This window comes from Lissotriton helveticus, chromosome 3_1, assembly GCF_964261635.1.
Source record: "Lissotriton helveticus chromosome 3_1, aLisHel1.1, whole genome shotgun sequence".
NCBI lineage: Eukaryota > Metazoa > Chordata > Amphibia > Caudata > Salamandridae > Lissotriton > Lissotriton helveticus.
The window spans coordinates 413,529,918-413,544,063 of record NC_136061.1 but is presented as its reverse complement, the minus strand read 5'-3'; the positions used below and the strand labels follow the sequence as shown (position 1 = coordinate 413,544,063).

General features: G+C 46.8%; 1 protein-coding gene across 1 annotated transcript in view; it reads right to left on the bottom strand.

The window, feature by feature from the left end:
* Nucleotides 1-14,146, bottom strand: part of KIAA2012 (KIAA2012 ortholog) — a 758,941-nt gene that overhangs the window by 608,272 nt on the left and 136,523 nt on the right. The window lies entirely within an intron of this gene.

Genomic DNA, 14,146 nt, shown 5'->3' with positions numbered 1-14,146 from the left:
CTGGTCATTTGTCGTATATGATGTGGAAAGTCTGGTATTTCGCATTTAACTAAATGAAATCAAGGGCGGGTATTGGTGTTCTTAGCTGCATTCTATAATTGCAAGGACGAGCAGGGTTCAACAAATCAACCCGTACATCTCAATTGATTCTTATTTGAGCAAGAAAAATGGAAGAGATGAAAGAATAAAAAAATGAATAAATATTGATTTTAGAAGGGTTCTATTAACAAAAAGTGTGTCCATGCGCTAGAGATGGAGGAGGAAGGAAGTAGAAAGTGATTGAGCAAGAACATTGGGAAAAGGAATGAGAGCAGTGCCAATCCAAATTCAAAAGAGAGTAATTAAAACAAACATATGCAGTTTAGTTTGACTATTAGTGTTATCAGTTTATAATATAGCTTTAAAAAAAAGAGACATTGCAGTTAGTAACATCGTGCTTGGAGGCCCTGAGCTCCCTTACCTCCCCCTCTTCTGTGAGGCACCCCTTTTTTCACAGCGTCTTTCGGTCATCATTTTGAAAAACATCCATGAAAACTTTGCAGCAAGACCTCCGGATTCAAAACAGTGCAAACCACCTTCCAAAGCATGTGTGTTGGGGGAGGCAGCCTTAGAACATGTGGCTCGTAACTCTGCATCTGTTCAATGCATGAAGCTGCTGTTCACTGGTCTGTGAGAGATGCACGCACCTGAGAGCATTTTGCATGTGGGTGAGAAATGTTCAGAGCTATGACCAGGCACATGCACAGGGCAGGCCTGTGGTGGTTTCACGCTCCGGCTTCATAGTGCAGACATGCTCTGCTTCCTGTCACCTCTCTGTGCCTCTCACCCCTGAAACATCAGCACTCACCATCAGTAGCAGCCCTCAATGGTCCGTGAAGCTGATTCTGGTACCACATGCGTAGAGAAGCAGCACCTTAGGGATGTACAGCTTGGGGTCTAGCCAGTGCCATGAAGAGCAGCGGGAGCATTTACAGAGTAAGCCAGTGATATGGAGTGCTGCATGGCAAGGCCATGATGCTCTCAACATGGGAGTCTTGCAGTTCTTTCAGCATGGAACTGTCCTAGGCTGCTGAACATAACCCTCACTGACCCTCGGATCTCTTGGAGTTGTACTTGTGGGACGTGGCAATAAATAAAACTGTGCAGTGCGCACACGCTGCCTGCAGCCTTCTGCGTACACCCCCAACAACTATAGAACCAAAATCCAGCCCAAATAAAATCAGTGTCCCTCCCGACCCGCCCACTGGGCCGGCAACACTAAAATTAAAGGCCGTGGCCACCATATCGATTTCGAGAAGAACTTAATGGAGATTCATTCAGCATCTCATGAATCTCGGCATTCTTCTCTTGGCAATGGCATAATTACAGATCAGAGGGTTCACAGCTGTACAAAAGCCAATCACATGGTGGGATCGAATCCCAAAATTGACAAATAAATTAAAAAGTAAAATCATTTCTGCATCATTCCTGAAATATGTGTAAGATGCATGCACGCATGCACCTATGTTGTCAGGCATGTGTGCGCATTGGAAATGACACAACCACGATAAACGGCTGCGTCAATGAAACAGTTTTTTAAAGTTGATTTTTTACTAATGTTGCACAGCTTTGGCAAAAAGCATTTGCAAAGTCAGGGTATTAAAAAGCGGAACCGGTTTCATTTCCGAATGCTTGTTCTCGCTTGGCATCTGACACTTACATCCTGAGGATTGGAAGTAGGAGAGGTGCGACAAACAAAAATTTAACTTTCGCTATGGGGATCCACAAATCATGCCTTAGAACGCATGCATCCTGATACACATGCAAAACGTTGATATCATTATTATAACTGCACCCACCAATTTTTCTTAGCAGTGAGACATGATTTCTTCATGTAAGTCACTTTTATACAGGGCATTGCAGAAGTGTATATCACAATGTAGAGGGGGGGCTGAATCCTTAAACAATGAGCAGCAGGGGCTCTGAAGGGGTGAAACACAACAAGGCCTCATTAACATTCAACTGGTCTTTTAAAGACCTGTGAAGTGGTCGGGTGCGGCTGTGTGCGCGCCTCGGAAGCTGTCTCGTCCCCGGGCTGCCACACACGAGGGGGGGGGGGGTTCGGGGGGGAGGCTGAAGTCTTGTGGGTCAATAAATAATATTGGTGATGATGGAATGGGGCGGGCACATGGCGGCTCCTACACTAGTTACAGTTTCGAACTGTTGGTGGTGGTTCGGGCCCGGGACACACACTGACTGCAGACAGACAGTCAAGTCAGTGCACTGCCTGACTTTATTAACTGATTGGGGGCGGCGGGTCCTGCCTGGTGCGCCATGATCTTCTTTGCCTGCCTCACCTGGGTGCTGTTGGCCTCCGGGCGATGCTGGCTACTGCTGGTAAACACCAACGTAGTCGTCGTGGGAAGGGGGTGTCGCACTGGCTGGCACTCAGAGTGAGCAGTGACCAAGGCGAGTTGAAAGGCCTCCGTGGCCCATGGAACCATGATGACGGTGGTGTGCTGTGCAGTGCGGGTATGATGGGGCATGGCAATGCGCAATCAAATGTGCGCACGTTGCCTGCTTCTGCCGCCCAACCCCCGAAGAACTCAAATGCAGCCCAATTCAGTGTCCCGACCCGCCCACCGGGCCGAGAAGACTGCGAAGGGCCCCGGCCTCCTCACCAATAATGATCGACATCAGCTGTAATGTGAGACAGAGACTGACTGCAGATTGCGTCTTTACTCTTTGAAAAGATTGAGTTTGATCAAATCTTCATTTTTTTTCTCATGTTGGCTCAGGCAGGGCAGAGGGCAGGCCAGGCTTACAGCTGCCACCGGGCCACAGGAACACCGTTTGCGCTTCCGCTGGGGCTGGGACTGGGACACTGTCACCCTGGACACCTAACGCTCGGCATCGCAACCAGGTACCAGAGCAGCATGTCACATGCAGTCTGCAGACAGTAGCTGCTTGTGTACCTGACTGGCGTGATGCTTCCCGCCTGGCGCCTTCCCGGACGGTTTTTAAATTTCCCAAGCCGGCAGCACTGAACACTGCTCGCCATCCGCCCCGCCCCGCCCTCTTCTCCTCCCCCCCAGCAGTGTCACACGATCCGGCGAGGTGTCCAGCATTGTTTTTTCAAGTTGTTAACTCAAGCACATTGACTTTTGCCAAGTCATTATGCATATCTAGGGCTGCCTTCCTGGTGTGAAGTGTTACTTCAAGTTCCATGACAAAAGCTCCCAGAGTAACACAGTGCAGAGAGGCTCTATCTAAATAATTGACGTGTTCTTTGTAGACCCGGCCCTGATAATTAAGTGCCGGTGCTAAGCACCGGCACAAATTAAGCACTGTCATAAGCCAAAGCAGAGTAGGCCGTGCAAGCTGAACGAGGTAGAAATCAGTCCACAGATAAAAGCCAGCAAAGTGTGCCGCAGGCCCGCCACTCGTCACACATATAAAGAGCAAAATGGCGCATCCAAGGCTTCCACTGCTGCTCTAGAATACAGAGAAGGAGCTAGCAGTGTCCAAATTGGATTGGAACCCCTTCAATCACAAGCCACGTGGTCCCCAGCTCCGTTACAGGTGGAGACTTGTGGTGGAATTCACCCGTGGCTAAGAGCACTCCAAAAGGAAACTGGTGCTGGGACCCACACCGACGTCACGAAAGACACCGGCCATCATGCAGATGCGGATTGTAATTTTACTCACACGGACATCAACAGACCAAAATGCTAGAGGTAGTAGACGTGACAACACACAGCAACTGCCCCTGATGATATCACAGCGTTAGCCCCGTGCGCTCGCAAGCAGACTCTGCACACCCCAACCTGCACAGACAGCCTCTTTATGGTGCTAAAATGCCAGGGGAAATTCAGGGAAGATGAAGTAAAAATAGGAGGCAGGGCTCTCAAAGCCCCGTTTTGAATCTGTTCTTCACGTGGTCTTCAAGACCCTGAAAAACAAGTCAGGTCCCGGGCCGGCAGCCAATCACAGCGCGGCCCGGGAATGACGTCACGGGGGTGTCCCGGGCCGGCAGCCAATCGCAGCGCGGCCCGGGACAAAGGGGCGGGGCTTAAAAAAAGCACCAGAAACGCCCCCGAATCGCGTTTTCGAGAGAAAGCGCGATTGACAGCCTCTGCTTCCCAATGGCTAGCCTCCATTTATGGAGCTAGCCAATTGGAAACAGAGGCTGTCCTAACCTCACTACTAAAAACAATAGATTTCGACTGGGAGGGGCTTCGCCCCTCGCCAAAAGTCGAAACCTAAAAATGGTTGGTGGTGCCCCTTCCCCTCCTGCGTGGCAAGGCCTCCGAAAAAGGCACTAGAAAGTTAGTTATATCAAAATAATGCCCGACTAGCAATAGTAATCCTTCAACTTTGCTTCATCGGCTCATCTCTAGCTGTCAATGTGCATTAAAACAGCTTGAATGTGTTATAGATGTAAGGGCACATATGTAATTTAAAGGTGTCATGGCTTTATGGCACTGTAACACTGCCCTACTGCAAGAGTTTATTGGCCCTGAAAAGTGTTTTGCTTTAAACTTAATTGAAACTTTCTATTCGCTCAGAGTGTCTTGTTCGATAATAATAGTAACAGCTGTAATTGACTATGACAGTCATTTCGATCCCAATCTTCTTCTGTGCTCTGCTCATAGCTTACATCTACACCTTCTTCCTCTAGTACTTTCCCTCTTCCCACTCTTTCTTTTCCTTTCTTTCCCCATACTATGTGAGATATGTTTCTCTCCCATCACTCCCATCCATCACACTCACACTCTTTGGCTCTCCCGCTCCCTTCTCCATGTCCGTGGAACTGAACAGTTGGGTCGAGTAATGGCACCTCCAACTCCCCTCCATTTTCTTTATAATCCCGAATCCGGACCCTTCTGCCCAACTGTACTACCATACCGGGCTTCATGTGGATTGATGAATTGATCTCTGCACTTAATTTCCAGATTGTTAGATCTGATGCATTTGTCAAGCTGAATCTATATTTTCTGTTTTACTCTTGTTATGTTTACATACATACCTATACTAGATTTGATGTTTGTGCATGCTACCACTCAGCATGGTACCCTCTTGTTAATATCTTTGGATATACATTCTGCATACTATATTGAAATATTTGTAGATTTCAGTCTTATTTATTTATATTTATTTAGAGTTTTATATGGCGCAAACATGACCTAAGTGGATATCAGAGCACCTTATAGAAGCTCAGGGTGAGAGGAACAGGTACAGCAGACAATAAAAAGTGAAAATAACAGTCACAACAACAATATAGGGAGTAGTAATACCAAGGTGGGGTGAGAAACTCCCTCTAGTCCAAAAGGGGGAAACAGAAAAAGCCATAGTAACAGGCGACAGATCGCAGGTTCAGCCGACGTGCTTCATTGGTGCCAGGGCATAGAGATCCTGGGAGCTAGAGCATACGTTTGTTCTTCAATAGCACTTTCACTTGTTTTTAGAAAGACGCAAGTGATGGGTTAATGCGGATTTTAGACGGTAGGCCATTCCAGATTCTTGGGGCAGTGCCAGAGAAGGCCAGATTGTACGTTTTCTTCTTCTTAATTTTCTGCAGTTTCAGTAGTAGGGACATGCTGCGTCTTCAGGATTTAGTGCCACCAGATCGCTCCAGTTTTTTTGCAATGTACGTCCGGGTGTTGGAATGTAAGGCTTTGTAAGTCATGCAGGAAATTGTAAACTGAATTCTTGCCTCTAAAGGGAGCCAGTTTAGTGATTTTAAATCTGGAGTGATGTGGTTATTACATTTAGATAAAGTAAAAGTAATGTATTGAAACTGAATTAAGGGAGGCCCTAATGGGGGAGCAACTTTTATCTAGGAAGGCCACAAAGGGTTACAGTTCCATTGTCCAACCTGGTGATTACTAGGGCATGAACAACTGACTTGAAGTCATCGAAGGGGAGGAAGGGTTTATTTATCCTTAAGATGCTCATTTCTGGAAGTTAGCTCCTCTGGTGGCTGAGCTGATGTGCTCCTGCATGTGCATTCGCTTGTACAGTGTTATCCACAATGATTTTGTGGAATCAATAACGTGAAATATAATTGAGGGCTGTTAAATGTTTCATCCACTCAGCAATTTCAAGCGACTGTTTGGGGGTGCAATTAAAAGGAATTCTGTTTTGAGAGTATTTTCAGGGCGTTGCAAGTCAACCAATTTGAGTTTTTTAAAGAGTTGCGTTAGGAAACCTAATATCTTCAAAGGAGGAGATTTTCAGGTAAAGGTGGGTGTCATCAGCATATAAGTCATAATTGATGTTTAATGATTTCAGAATTTCAGTTAGTGGCTCAATGAACAGGATAAAGAGAGTGGGTGAGTGCATGGAACCTTGCTGAATGCCTAATGTGACAGGTATGGGGTTGGACAGCGAATGATTAATCTTTATTCTTTCAGATCTATTGTGAAGGAAGGACTGGGCTAGAAAGCTTCATCCTGTGTTCAGTAAGTCATAGAGGTTGTCATGTTTCACCGTTCTCAATGCTGATGAAAGGTCAAGGAGGATTATAAAGCATGATGCATCTTGATCAAGCATTTGTAGTGCATCATCAAACATGTGAGTTAGGGCTGATTCAGTGCTGTGGCGAAGACAGAAGCCAGATTGGTATTGGTCTAAGAGTTGGAATTGATCAATGTGATTGGTCAGCTGGATATGGACACATTTCTCAAGGAGCTTTGAAAGAGTCTGGATGTTGGAGATAGGACAACAGATATTTAGATCAGTTTGGTCCGCCATGGGTTTTTTAAGAATGCGGCATGTCTGTTCAGACTTGAAGCAGTCTGGTATATGATGAGAAATAGAGTGTAACTATACAGATTCTAACTGCAACAGTGCAAACACATTACCAGACAGGCTGCAGGTCGCATGAGAGTGACTGATGCTAGTTGTCATGCATCATAATTGTAGGTCTAATGTATTTTAGATAGAGTATATAATTCAGCAAGTAGTTAGTGTATTTCTAGATTAGATATTTATTGTGCGTGAGCAAGCATAGGTTTTATTTATTTATTGTTCATATTTTAGGTATCATGGGCTGCCTGCAGGCCTCTTCGCAGAGCCTTGGAATGAAAACAAGAGAAAAGGAAAAGCAAGTGGTATACACTATGTAAAGATAAAAAATAACATTGGCAGCATCTAGATGGTTGCATTCTATCAAGAGACAACATGAATTGCCATATGCCATGATCAATATGTTGTTGTAGAATGCTTAACTCAGCTTCATTTGTCGCCTAGGGATTCATTGATTCAGTCGTAACCGATAGCTGGTTGATCAGCAAGTTTATAAAAATGTTGTGCTCTTCTTTCCCTGTGTTCCTGCTATACAAAGAGTGCTGCCATTGTGTTGAGCCGACTGACATATCACTGGCCCTGCACCAGGCTTCGAAGCTTATTGCAATTTCTCTTTCTTCCAGCACTGTTTCTATGGATATACATTTTGCGGGAACCAGTGCTCAGCTTGAGAGCGTAGTTTCCAGTGCTCAGCACAAGAACTAACAGGTATATTCATGAAAGAAAATTCGGCTCGCAAAGGGCCAGATTCTGTGAATCTGGCCCTTTGCGAGCGCAATTTTTGCATTTGGGATTCATCAATTGCGAAATTGCATATGTGCGAGGAATTGCATTTAAGGAATCTCTATTTGAGATTCCTTAAATGCAATTCATGAAACATTTAAAAATTGCGAATTCGCAAAATCGGGCCGCTATTTACCGCGAAGTCAAACCTCGTGGTAAATAGCGGAAACTTAGAAAAATGCACTTAAGTGCATTTTTCTAAGTTGTATGTTACACACACATGTCCCAAGGACATGTGTGTGCGTAACACCAGCAACCAATGTCATTTCAGGGGTGCAACAGGGTGTCCTTTGGACACCCCTGCACCCTTGAAATCGCAAAATCAAAATGTGAATCGCTAATAGCGATTCGCACATTGATATGTCTTCCCATTCATTCCTATGGGCCTTCAGGCCCATAGGAATGAATTGGGAGTTATTCCTTATTTGCGATTAGCAATTAGCTAATCGCAAATAAGGAAGCTGTAGGAATCGCAATAAATATTGCGATTCCTACATGAATCCCGTTTTGCGTGTCTGTAATAGCGATTCCTTATTATTCGCTATTACAGACTCGCAAAACATGCCGATGATGAATCTGGCTGAGAATTCCCAACACTAGCACTAAGACTGTCCATATAATGACTGTTTTACGATGGGCACAAAAACATTGTCTAATAATTAAATCTACGTTAGAAATGAATATTTCTTGCAACCACGCCTTTCTTATAGCTTTAGGCCACTGGAATAGCCTGAATTGTCGTACTTTTGGAGTACAATGCTTATTTGTCGTGATGGTACTGTCAATGGCAGCGCTGGTAGAGGCAATCGGGGATGAAAGCTGCAGTGGCCTCCTGCAAAGGGCACAGGTACTTAGTTTTTTTTTTTTACAAATTAACCACTGGGGACTTTTTTCAATTTAGTTGTTACTAGGCCAAGTAAATAGAGTTTTAGCATCCATCATGACAATTGCGATACAATACCTGTAACCTCTGGGCTGAAATGTCCCTAATTCTCAAATCCACCACATATAACAGATGGATCCTGTTTCAAATCACATCAAAGACGTCTTTGCTCAATTTCGAGTTTCATAGGGAGTCGGATCATCTGGGCGCACGGGTTTGAAGGCAGGTCTTCTACTCAAGAATGGACAGAGCTCATTCACAAGAGGAACTTTTCGGGGGACGGGTCGGGGGGGAGAGTTTGTGCACTTCTCATGTCAATAAAGTATCCACCACCAGCCGGGAAAGCTGCATAGTTCCATTTATCAAGATTTACCCCTCTGCACACTGAAAAAAACAAAGGAACGCCACAGAGTAGGTAAGAAATGCATTCACTGGAACAAAATGCATGGTCAGTACAGACGTTGATATTGATATGTCTTCTATTACAGGGCTCCAGTAAGGCACATCGGGCTTCAAGGTGCTATATAGACTGGGCTGGTAGGGACACAGAATCTTGGTAATGGCTGACTAGATGAGGGATAGGATCTCTTCATCTATTGATGAACAAACAGGCTGTAGTCCAAAGGCTACCCGAACAGCTGTATTACTTGGAACACTAGGTACTAATCCCTGCATTCCTATTGCTATTTAGTGTGATCTTGGACACATCATCTCACTTTCCTGTGCATCGGTTCCATTATGTGCCAAACCAGGGTGTTCATAAATAGGATTGAGATACAAAAAGATCTGGTACAGCCTGTTCAGCCTCGAAGTGCCTAGACGCAATTGAAGCCCACCCATCTTGCTGCGGGTGTCAAATATGTTAGGTTTGGCATTGACCAGTCCATGCACTCAGCCATACATCATCCGACGTCCAGTGCAGTGTCTCAGTAGCCAGTGGGCCTGATGAAGCTGGTGTGCCCCAGGATTGCCTGCGGATATCCTCTTCCCTGTGAAAGGTGTTCTTGGAAAGGTCGTATATATTGACGAACAAAACCCACCAGCACTGTTTGAAAGCCTCGTCTATAAGATCTTTCGCCCAAACCTTTAAGGTCTCTGCAGCACTGCCATATGAGCCTCTAAAATGTGTCCAGCTCCACTGTATCGCCAAACATTGTGGGATTGGCCTCATTTTATTTTTCAACACTGCCCATCCATATAGATTCGTTGCCATAGCATATAAATGAGAATCTACTTACAAGTAAAATGAAGTAGAAATGTAGAAGTGCAGATAGATATTATGAAAACTGGTAGTCCATGTGAAAAAATAAATTTTCGGAACTGTCTAAGAATAGCTTTTTAAACATTTGCAGGGGAACTTATGCTGAAAAATGAACAACTTTGCTCCTTTTTTCTTAAAATTCTATAGAGCCTGGCGAACCTGTGCCATTCTTTGGGAAGACCAGTCTCTCTTGAAACAACATGAAAGTAGAGCACTCTTTCTTAGTACCTACTCAGAGCATACTCCTCTTTTGCAAATGTATGTGAACATTGTATGGTAAAATGCACTTTTAGCCCAATTAAAAACAAAAAGAAATGTTCTAAAGTGAGTCAGGCTGGCTGCATGTCAGGGCTGGCATTACACCTGTATCACCTGTAATAGATCACTAGCCGCCACCAAAAGATACAGAAAATGTAAGGACCTCCATTGGTGGACATCCTTCTCTATTACTACAGTGTTACAAATTGTGCTTAATAGTAAAAATGCATAATGCGGTGTCAAACAGGTCTTGTTCCAGACATGATTAAACACTGGAGCAGTTTGCTGCCTTCGCCATGATTAACCAAGGTGTGATGCCCTCAGACAAGGGGAACACCCACACATTCCTATCAGTGGCATCCCTTGCATTCTGAGATGCCATTTGAACAGTTGGCAGGGAGATGAATTTCTGCTTATCACCCTCTCAGATGCCCGTGTGTGCTCAGCTGGATGCGGGATAACAGCAACACTGTGATGTCCCCTGAATACAAATTGCAAAACTCATATATATGTATTTATGTACAGCAAATGGAGCACAGCGTTGCAATGGGAGCCAAAGGGCATGGCTTGACTCATTGGGAGTGGAGTTGGACAGGCCGATCCACTGGCACGAAGCGGCAGGGGCATGAGGTTTCTATAGCAGTAAGGATTCCCCTCGGTGGCGCATAGCTTGTGAGACCCGCTGTTTTCGATCCTGGGGATCTGTCGTGACAACTGGCTGATTTCTTTTTTTTTTTGCAGTTCTATATAGCGCAAACTCGACCGAAGCGAGCGGTTCACATAAGCACCAGTTACGTTCAGTGGCGTCACTAGGGTTGGTGTCACCCGGTGCGGGTAACTCATGGTGTCACCCCCTCACGACTTACCGCATGGACCATCTCACCCTCTGCCTGCACCATCTCCCCTCTGCCTGCACCATATCCCCTCTGCCTGCACCATCTCTCCCTCTGTCCGCATCATCTCCCATCTGCCTGCACCATCTCTTCCTCTGCCTGCACCATCTCTCCCTCTGCCTGCACCATCTCTCCCTCTGCCTGCACCATCTCCTCTCTGCCTGCACCATCTCCCTTCCTGCATCTCCCCCTCCGCCTGCACCATCTCTCCCTCCGCCTGTACCATCTCTCCCTCTGCCTGCACCATCTCTCCCTTTGCCTGCACCATCTCTCCCTCTGTCCTCACCATCTCCCCTCCGCCTGCACCTTCTCTTCCTCTGCCTGCACCATCTCTCCCTCTGCCTGCACCATCTCCCTTCTGCCTGCACCATATCCCCTTGCCTGCACCATCTCTCCCTCTGTCCGCACAATCTCCCCTCCGCCTGCACCTTCTCTTCCTCTGCCTGCACCATCTCTCCCTCTGCCTGCACCATCTCCCTTCTGCCTGCACCATATCCCATCTGCCTGCACCATCTCTCCCTTTGTCCACACCATCTCCCCTCCGCCTGCACCATCTCTTCCTCTGCCTGCACCATCTCCCCTCTTCCTGCACCATATCCCCTCTGCCTGCACCATCTCTCCCTCTGTCCGCACCATCTCCCCTCTGCCTGCACCATCTAGTCCTCTGCCTGCACCATCTCTCCCTCTGCCTGCACCTTCTCCCCTCTGCCTGCACCATCTCTCCCTCTGCCTGCACCATCTCTCCCTCCACCTGCACCATCTCTCCCTCTGCCTGCACCATCTCTCCCTTTGCCTGCACCATCTCTCCCTCTGTACGCACCATCTCCCCTCCGCCTGCACCATCTCTTCCTCTGCCTGCACCATCTCTCCCTCTGCCTGCACCATCTCCCTTCTGCCTGCACCATCTCCCCTCCGCCTGCACCATCTCTTCCTCTGCCTGCACCATCTCTCCCTCTGCCTGCACCATCTCCACTCTGCCTGCACCATCTCCCTTCCTGCATCTCCCCCTCCGCCTGCACCATCTCTCCCTCCGCCTGCACCATCTCTCCCTCTGTCCGCACCATCTCCCCTCCGCCTGCACCTTCTCTTCCTCTGCCTGCACCATCTCTCCCTCTGCCTGCACCATCTCCCTTCTGCCTGCACCATATCCCCTCTGCCTGCACCATCTCTCCCTCTGTCCGCACCATCTCCCCTCTGCCTGCACCATATCCCCTCTGCCTGCACCATCTCTCCCTCTGTCCACACCATCTCCCCTCTGCCTGCACCATCTCTTCCTCTGCCTGGATCATCTCTCCCTCTGCCTGCATCATCTCACCCACTGCCTGCACCATCTCACCCACTGCCTGCACCATCTCACCCCCTGCCTACACCATCTCACCCCCTGCCTGCACCATCTCACCCCCTGCCTGCACCATCTCACCCGCTGCCTGCAGGCAGGGGGTGAGATGGTTCAGGCAGATTCCTAAAGATTGTCACTCAAATGGGTATGAAGAAAACTCTGTGCTCTATCGAAGCGCACAGCAAATAGCCCCTAAGGTTTCAACACAATAATTATTCACTTAAACATAAATTCAACAAAGACACTGTGAATTAGATTAGTAATTACATTTTTTGAATATATTCACAATTAAATCTTTGCGACAACAAAACAGTGCATGATTGACGAATCAAATCAGATTGTACAATATTATCAAAACATGATATAGCGAATCCATCAATGTTTTCAGTTGCGTATTTTTCAGTGACCAAAATGCAAAGAGCTAAATCAAATGAGGATATCCTCGGGAAATATTGGATTCTGCCAAGGCCTGCGCAACTCAGAAAGCCCGCAAATATTTTTTATCGACATCAGGATCCAGAAGCAAAAGAGAGAGGTTATCGTGTAGAAATTCTCTCACCAGGCTGCCAAATTTGAAAAAATCATTTCACGCAGATGGAAAGTCTTGGACCAAGAAGCCTATTTCAAAACTGTTTTCACACACAAACCCTTATTCGCGCACACACGGTCTAAGAATACCAGAGAAATTCTGAAGACAAAAGTTTCTTTGGCACCACGTATTTATACTGGCATTAAAAAATGCTAGATTGCAGTCAATGTGGGAAAGTGATACTTGGCAACACATTTTTACATTCACACACAGGTAAGAAAATTGCTCTAAAACATTCCTCAGATTGCAATACTGATGCAGTATCTATTAGATCAAATGTCCGTGTGGACTCACTCACGTGGGACGCACATCATGTAAAGTGAGAATCAGAATTACTGAGCATAAAAGTGTCAACGTTTCATTAGGCTCAGGGTTCATTATAAAGCAGAGCAGAGGTCGGTGAGGTGAGGCTGCAGCGTAACGGAGTCACTCCATGACATGGTGTCACCTGGTGCGGTCCGCACCCCCCGCGCCCCTCTAGTGACGCCACTGGTTACGTTACACAGAGAGACACTCGTTTTTGGTAGGCACGGGGAGATTAAATGATTTGCCCAGAATCACAGGATGTTGAGCCTACGCCGAGACTCGAACCAGGTTCCCCGGCTCCAAAGTCGGCAGCTCTGACCTTTAGGCTACATGCTGGGTTTAATTATACGTTTGTAGATGATTGGGTCAGAGGGCATTCTTGTGTCACAAGGTGTTGGTGGAGCATGAATACCAATTGGGATGTTAAGCCGCAAGGAACTTTTCTCTGCAATGTAAATTAAATGAGTAGATTTATATAGCACGGCTTATCACCCATGAGAAAATCCAGAAACTGTCCATGGGCAAGGGGAGATTACGTGATTTGCCCAGAATAGCGTATCATTGAGCTGACGCCGAGACTCAAACGCAGATCCCAAGTCAGCAGCTCCTTCCACTGCGCCACATCCTCTCAATCCTGTCACCTTGCAAGCCCTAAGCTAGTTAGCTAATCCTGGTGCACTGCTCCCTTCACTGGCAGAGAAGGAAGGTGCTGGTGCTCTAACTAGATCCTGTGTCCTGTCTTGGCTTCTTGTCTGTCCCAGCCTCTGTCCCTCCACCCGGCTCCTGTTGCATTACCAGTGGTTCTGGGCAGTGTTTGCTTCCCTGCCAGGAAGGAGGGCCGTGTAGGTTGACTGCTGTACACTTTGAATGCCCGTTCAACCTAGGATGTCTCAACAGCATCTAGCACCGCTGCAGATGGGTAAGGGGCGGTACTGTGCCAGCAGGATACCCTAGATGTCATCCCCATTTGGCCCATCCCGGCTTGGCTTTCAGGATAATAAAGTAAGAGTCTTAATTGTATGTCCCTTTTACCTCTGTGCATATA